The sequence below is a fragment of the Podarcis pityusensis genome (assembly GCF_964106645.2).
Source record: "Podarcis pityusensis genome assembly, chromosome: 14".
NCBI classification, from domain to species: Eukaryota; Metazoa; Chordata; class Lepidosauria; order Squamata; family Lacertidae; genus Podarcis; species Podarcis pityusensis.
Window position 1 is genome coordinate 24669731 of NC_138039.1, and position 8445 is coordinate 24678175.

The 8445-nt window shown below is 44.7% G+C and overlaps 1 long non-coding RNA gene across 1 annotated transcript; it reads right to left on the reverse strand.

The window, feature by feature from the left end:
* Nucleotides 1–143: 143 nt before the first annotated feature.
* On the reverse strand, nt 144–1644 carry LOC308463408. The gene is made up of 2 exons (XR_013979577.1): nt 1173–1644; nt 144–379 (listed from the first exon to the last, which is right to left on the reverse strand). It is a non-coding gene; the product is annotated as an uncharacterized lncRNA (long non-coding RNA).
* Nucleotides 1645–8445: the final 6801 nt, after the last annotated feature.

The window sequence follows — 8445 nt, forward strand, 5'->3', positions numbered from 1 at the left end:
GTCAATGTAGACAAGTCTGAGCTAGGTGGACCATTGGCCTGACTTGGTATAAGGCAGCTTCTGATGTTCTTATGTTCTCCGCCAGGTCAGGCTCCTGGTCCATGTAACTGAAGTTTGTCTTCTTTTCCAGGCAGTGGCTGCTCAAGATTTCAGACAGGGAATCTTTCACAGTCCTGCCAGCAGATACCATCAGGGATTGAACCTGCAACCTTCTACGTGTAAAGCAGGTGGCTTTCCACTGAGCTTGACCTCCTTGTGCATCCTCTGCAAGGGGAGCAGGAGCTCTCTGTGAAGTGTGTGCAAACTGAAGCTGTGAGCTCTAAACAGTGTGGAGGAGGAACAAAAGGCTCAGGAGCGCAGGATTGGCCCTCTGGGGGCTCTGCAGAAAAACAGCATAGAAAACCATGTCTGTCTCCAAAGAGACACTGATGCCTTTCATCTTTATCAGCCAGAAAAGACAACAGAGGAGAAAGTGTTTCAAGTGTGTAATGGAAGCAAGACACCTCTACAGTCCAGGTGTGAAAATCACCTAGGCAGCTTCATGTGAAAGAGAGAAAGGAATCTGTCACATGGGTGAAGGGTCACAACATCTCCTACCAGTGTATAGGAATGTTCGGATTTTCAATGGCTGCAATGTAGCCAACAGTACAAATTTCAGCTACCCCTGAGGAAGGGACTCCTGATCTGTTCAGAGCTTAGGACTAGGAGTTGAAAATAGGTTAACCCTTGTATCTTTGCAATGCAGGAAATAATAAATAAAAGGAAGAAAGGAAATAGGTTCTGGGACTCTGCTCTGCTCGGTCGGCACTGCTGCTTGTTTCAGATGCAATTTGCAATAGCCTCCCCACCTCATTATCTCCCCTTTATTTAGTGAATTGATCTCCAGCCTGAGAACTCCATTGATACTGTGGAGGCTGCTCCATTAGGCTAAATGGTGAACGGCTTCGCCACTGTAATAGGAATTTTGAGGTCTTAGATATATGTTAAATGTTCATAAGTGTACCAAGAGCCTTCCCATTGTCTCAGGAATTGAGTAATCAGCATTTTAATGGGTGACAGACTATCAGGAAAGGCAATCAGATAATGGGTGACAAACTATCAGGAAAGACAATCAGGAAATGCTATCAGGAAAGGCAATCAGATAACCTGGCAGACAGGAAAAACAACAACACCTTTTCTGTGATGTAGATATGATGTTTGTGGGGGGTGGTCTTGGGTTACACCCCTTCTGTGATGTATGTATGATGTATGGAGGGGTGGTCTTGAGCTCCAGGGCAGGGAATTTAAAATGTCTACATAAGGCCTTGTGCGCCATTGTTCTGGGTTCCTCCTCCTTTCCTGCGTGTGAGGGGAGCACCGTGTTGAAACAGATCAATAAAGATCAAGCTCACTAGCTGCTTTGCTTCTCAATATTCTCTGGTTGGCCTCTGTTATTTTCTCCTACCAATAGGCAACCTATGTAAGGACTCTATATGGGCTCTTGGATACCCCATAAGGGAAAAAGGGCAGATTTGGTTTACAACACCACCCTACTACCTGCCTTCAGCCAGACCCCAACTACCTGGCTGCTTTCTCACAAGCTGGAGTACTGCCAGTCAGCTTCTTCTTCCTCTACCAGCTTGGTCTTGCCTTTGTTGAGCTCAGCTGAGAGGAGGATGTCCTCATGTCTGGCCCTGGCCTGGGGCTGGATGCTGAGTCCTGGGTGGTGGCGGCTGAAACCAGACACTCCCCAGACCAAGGATCTTGAGGAGCAGGCAGGAGCCCCAAATCCAATGCTGAAGATCCCCTTAAGGGGCCCTTTGGGTAGAGTCCTGGGACTCAGCTATGTTGGTCAAAAAACAGCAATTTGAATGTCTTATAAACGTGAAACACCAGATGGCAACGGAGAGCAGGAAATTTTAATACACCATTTTCTGTAGAGTTTCCCCCACTTTTATTATAACAATCTAATTTCTGACTTATTTATAGTGGGGTTTTCCTGTGTGTAGATCCACCCCTGGTGGAAAAAAAACCCTGGAACTGTCACTCATGGGTCTACTCATGAGTAAGCAGTCCCTGATACTGCTTCGCTGCCAGCAGCTGTGATTAGGGTTAGCTATGATTCCTACATTCCTTCCTCTTGCATAACAGTAAGACACAGTAGAGTCATCTAATGAAGCTGAAGAGTTAGAGATAAAGGGCAGACAAAAGCAAGGACCTCTTTAGACAATTTGGAATGAACATATTGAAATCCCTGCAGCAGGGTAATAGTAACAGCAGCAACAATGATACAGAACAGAAGGTGCGATGTGGGGAGGGTTCACTTTAGCATTGCACAGAGCACCACTGACACTTGAAAGTCCAAATTCCATCACTGTCATAATTGAGCTTTGTAGCGAACTGGGACTGTGCCCAGCCTTCCCCAGTCAGGGGCCAGTCAAATGTCTCAGATTGCAGCTCTCATCACCATCATGGCCATTTGATCCTGGGGCTGATGGGACTTGTAGTCCAAAATGGCTTTGCTGGCTGGGGGTGATGGGAGCTGCAGTCCAAAGCATCTGGAAGGCACCAGATTGTGGGACGCTGGTCTGTCCATTGCAGCTGGCTCTCTGTCCAGCAGAATCTCCACTGCAGGACATAACCGGTGAAGAAGAGGATTGTTGCAGCCACTAGGTTTGGTAGTTGAGGGGTTGGGGTGGGGTAAAACAGCCAGAGCTCTCTTCCTTTGACAATTATTTTAACGAGCTGCAATCTCCGGCAGCCTGACATCAGTGCAGTGCACTCTGCATTAAATGCACAAATAATGAATATATATTTGTTTCCATCTGATCAGCATCTTTGAGGTTCAGAAAGCTCTCATATCATCAGTGATACTCCAGCAGGGATGGTCACATTGTGCTTTGCTCTGCAGGAGCGAATCTGTCAATAACTTTTTAAAGCCCTATTAGGAAACATGAATTGACAGGAAGAGCCAGGAGGGAAAGTTTGCTATTCCGGCTCATGGCCAAGTCTTCATTATGCACAACAAGAAGAACTCTCCCCCATTTCTGTGCCACGGCAACTGAAAGCCAGTGTACTAAATACAAGATGTAAATTAAGCAAATAGGCAATTTTAAAAACAAAAAACCCCTATCATATTGCATTCTGTTTCTGCAAGCCATGGTGAGAAAGAAGGTGCTGCACTTTCCTCTCCTGATCAGTGGAAACTCCTGCTCAATCTCATCACTGGGTTCTGTGATTTCACTTGCTAATTTTCAAGCTTGTTTCCTACAGCCATGAAGACTAGAAACTTGCTTTTTTCTTACATTATTTACTTAACACCATCCATACAGAGATGGCTCCTTTTTAAAAAAAATGTTTTTATTTTTTTATCTATGTCATTTTAAATTGTTATTGATATTAATGTTATTTTTTTTAGTTTTAGACTTTGCGATTTATGTGGAAATTGTTTTCCATTTGGTTGTGTACCTTTTGATGTGCTTTATTATTGTTTATGACTTTTGTTATGTTGGTAATTATGTAAATCTTGTCACGTTGTAAGCCGCCTTGAGCATAGTTTCAACTATGGAAAGGCGACATACAAATAAAATGATGATGATGATGACGCTTTAGAAAGGATGAAAGGTCAAGTCCCTGATTCAGGGGGGCTTATAAACAAGAAAATGAAGGGGGGGTTGAGGAAGCCTAAGAGGTTCGGGGTGGGGAATGTGCACTTATTTTCATTGCCCGTGTTTAGGGTTAGCTGCAACTAGACATGAAAACTAATGGGTTTCCTGCTTCCTGTGGCTGGGAGCTCAGTAGCTCTCATTAGACTACCACAAGATTGACAGTTTCAGAGTGGAGTTGGCCTCTGGAAATGGAACACATATTGATGAATGGAGACAGCAGTGTGGGGTAGATTTGGTTAAATTCACATTTTAATGCAAACCCACCTAATCTGCACTTTCTGAAACAGCAGATGAACTGAAATGCAACCATCCTTTGAAACTGACACTTTTCTGAATTTTGCATCAGAATTCTTCAACTCAGAAATGTGTACAAAAAGGCATGTATGGGGGGGTTAATTTCATTTTATAACTTATATAAAACAGAGAGAACAATTATAACAGATGAAAATTAAAGGATGAAAAACAGGCACATAGAATGAATGCAGTTGCACATGGGTTAAAACAGCAAAGTCCAAGAACAGAGTATCAGCACTGTCAGACTATCAAGTTGGGGAGAGTCTTTATTAATATATATATTAGTGAAAAATGCAGAATGTCCAGGGAAATTATTTTCAAAAAAATGCATACAAGAGCAGAAGCACATGCTAAGATGCCGGTGAATTTTCATGAGGACCTTTTAAAAAAAAATATTGCAAACTGATGCGGAAATGTGGCAAATTAGAATGAGGCAAATAGGAAAGTGAGATGAGCAGGAATTGACAGGTGCATCCATCGCTACGTGAGAGGGAAGTTCTGTGCTGTGCTGACTGAACTGCCATTTGGGCTACTTTTAAGAAGCAGCCACATGGCTGGTGGGTTGTTTTCTTCTCACGCAAGACCTTTACACAATGCGCAGTGAGGCAAATTGGGGCAAAGAGAGCTGACCTTTGACAAAAGTGCAGGCCTCCTGTCCCCTTCTGGGAATAAGAATTACCTGTAATTTGGCGAGGACTTACACTACAAGGAGATTAAACAGGTGCAGGCAATGGCTCGGCTTGGAAGGTGGTTGGGGGGCAGGCAGGCAGTGTTTCGGAATAAATCAAGAGCCCACAACACCTTCCTGCCAACTGATAATCACCCGCCACCTTTTCTTGAGCACAGACGGACATTTCCTCCAACCCAAAAAACATAAGGGTTGCTCTTAGAGTGTCTCCCCACCCCACCCTCCAGGCATGTTTTAGAAAGTTCCCTTCTGTTTTTAGAAGCGGGTCTGGAAATGGAGATCAGAGTGTTAACGGAACTGTTAATGGAGAAATCTGAGGGCTCCCTTGGACAAAAAAACCAAGGACACCAGTCAGGAATACCAGAGCAAAACAGCAGCCAGTAAGTAGGCTTGGTCTTTATTGAAGCCTGTCGCGACAGGACTCCCACCTGCCACAAGGTGGAACAAGATGGAAGCCCCAAACAAAAGAGAACCCAAACTTTTATTAGCTGCTAATCCCCATGTTACACACACACCCCAAACTACATCACTAATACATCATGGTTACATCATGAAAGGGGAGGTCTGGTGGCAGTAATCTGAGCATCCTGGACCCTGCCCCATGGTTCTCCTTGCCCTCCACCAAACACCCATCAAGTGCAACAAAAGATATATTTACATTTCCCTGTTTCCCAGCCAAGTTAATCACTCCCTTTTGTCTTCATCTGGGTTTGTTTTTTTCTGGAATGGCTACCTGTCTGGCACTCAGGTATCAGGAAGCCAGGAATTATCACTCAAGCAGAGGGGCTGCTGAGTAGCTTAGCTCACATATCTATATGAATTTCTGAAGTTCTCCCAGTTGTGATACGAATTTTGAAGTCTTAGATATATGTTAAATGTTCATAAGTGTACCAACCAAGCACGTACATAGATCAGCACAAGAAGACCAACCTGGAACCATTTTGATTCCCAAAGTGGGCAAATGTTTTCTCTGCAAGGAGGGAGGGGGGTCAGGGAGCCTTCCCATTGTCTCAGGAATTGAGTAATCAGCATTTTAATGGGTGGCAGACTATCAGGAAAGGCAATCAGGAAAGGCTATCAGGAAAGGCAATCAGATAACCTGGCATACAGGAAAAACAACAACACCTTTCCTGTGATGTAGATATGATGTTTGTGGGGGGTGGTCTTGGGTTACACCCCTTCTGTGATGGATGGATGGATGGATGGATGGATGGATGGGTGGTCTTGAGCTCCAGGGCAGGGAATTTAAAATGTCTATATAAGGCCTTGTGTGCCATTGTTCTGGGTTCCTCCTCCTTTCCTACAGGTGAGGGGAGCAGCCTGTTGCAACAGATCAATAAAGATCAAGCTTACTAGCTGCTTTGCTTCTCCATATTCTCTGGTGGGCCTCTGTTATTTTCTCCTACCAATAGGGAACCTACGTAAGGACCCTATATGGGCTCTTGGATACCCCATAAGGGGAAAAGGGCAGATTTGGTTTACAACACAGTGAGCCAGTACACAGACACATTTATCAGTGAATTCTTACATTTGGTATCATGCAGCAAAGGCCCTTTGAATAGATAGGAAGAAACTGTGATGAAGTGTTTTGTGGGGACAAATCACAAAAGTCACAAAAGTGATTGTACTGATTTTGGTAGTGGGCTGCATGTGCATATCTTGCTGGAGGGGCAACCCCCCCCCCAACCTATACATAAATTCCTGCAACAAGAGGAAGTAGGGAAAGTAGCTACACAGTGAGGCAAACAAAATTCTGTTTTTAAATGCTGCACTTCCACTGCTGGCAATGCAAACATTTGTGTCCTTACAGAGAGATACATACATTAACCAACTTCTCAGAAGGTCAAAGCAGAAAGTCTACAGTTGTAAGACTATCAATGGCTACTAGCCATGATGGCTGTGCTCTGCCCCCACAGTCAGAGGCAGCGATGCTTCTGAATCCAAACGACTGAAAACCAAAGGGGAGAGTCGATGCTATTGTGCTCAGGCTTACTTTGCGGGGTTCCCATCTGGTTGGCTACTGTGAGAGGACAGGAGACTAAACTGGATGGGCCATTGGCCTGACCCAACAGGCTATTCTTACGTTCATTAAGTTGGTAGTAATGTTCTGAGCCAAAGAGATCACTCGGGCAATGGCCATGGTGGCTCTAGGAGCACTCCCAAACTATGGGCAAAACTGCAGCATACATTTAAAGCTCATCCAACACACATTTAAAGAACATGACTCCCCCCACCCCCGAACTCTGGGAACTGTGGTTGAAGGTGTGATAGGAATTTTGAGGTCTTAGATATATGGTCATGTTCATAACCAAGCGTACCAACCAAGCACGTACATAGATCAGCACAGGAAGACTGACCTGGAACCATTTTGACTCCTAAACTGAGCAAATGTTTTCTCTGCAAGGTCAAAGTGGGAAACCTCCCCATTGTCTCTTTCCTCACAAGTCCTGTCTTAAGGGCACATTTAAGATATGAATAGGGTGTGAGCCTGTGACCTGGCCCAGGAACTAAGTATTTATCACTACAAAAGATGGCCAGGCTCCCCAGGCAATCCAATCAAGTAACTTGCCAGACAGGAAATAAACAACGACAGGAGAAAAACAACGTTCAAATTTCTGTTTAGACCGCCTTTTCTGTGATGTAGGTATGATGTATCTGAGGGGTGGTCTTAGGTTACACCCCTTCTGTGATGTATCTATGATATTTCTGGGGGTGGTCTACAGGGTGGCAATTTCAAAAGTCTTTATAAGGTCTTGCGTGCCATTTTTCTGGGTTCCTCTTCCTCTCCTGTGGGTTGCAACAGTTCAATAAAGATCAAGCTTACTAGCTGCTTTGCTTCTCAATATTCTCTGGTTGGCCTCTGTTATCTTCTCCTACCAATAGGGAACCTATGTAAGGACTCTATATGGGCTCTTGGATACCCCATAAGGGAAAAGGGCAATTTTTGTTTACAACAAAGGGTGCTGAGAATTGTAGCTCTGTGGAGAAACTACAGTTCCCTGGGACAGCCGTGTGCTTTCAATACGCTGTGTGGATCTGCCCTACATACCTGCTTCTTCAGAGGGAGTGAAAACCCATCCATATAAAGACATGTCTTCAAGGGAAATGGCTATTCTTGCAATGCCCCCCCCCCAGTCACTCCTGCTTCTCTCCTAACACTGGACTGTGTTCTATGATCCTTTGACCGTCAAGGATCAGCTGCTCCTCCCTTCCTACTCAGTACCCTGGGCTCCTTCAAGAGGAAGGGGGTGATATATAAATTCAATAAATAAATACTTCGTCAGCCTACTTTTTGCATGCTGCACTTTTGCAGATTGATTCTTGACAGTGGTTGGGGTTTTTTATACATATATATAAATGTGTCTGTCAGCTGCTTTGAGAAGCTACAGATGTATGTTAAATGCTTGGAGAGGCCTGGCTTGAAAGGCAACATGCTAGCACTCTAAATAAAAGGGACACGGGTGGCGCTGTGGGTTAAACCACAGAGCCTAGGACTTGCTGATCAGAAGGTCGGCGGTTCGAATCCCCATAACGGGGTGAGCTCCCATTGCTCGGTCCCTGCTCCTGCCAACCTAGCAGTTCGAAAGCACGTCAAAGTGCAAGTAGATAAATAGGACCTAATGATCAGGGGTCCCTTTACCTTTAACCTAAAAGCCACCCAAGCCTGAATGATAGGGGTCAGGCCTCTCCAGTATCTTGCCTCTATTATCATTATCAAATCTACCAAGATGGCTTATTTGGGATCTTGGTCCTTCCAAGCCGTATAGCCTGTGGCTCCCTACATTTGGCTTCCCTTTCAGTTTCCCATTTTGTTAT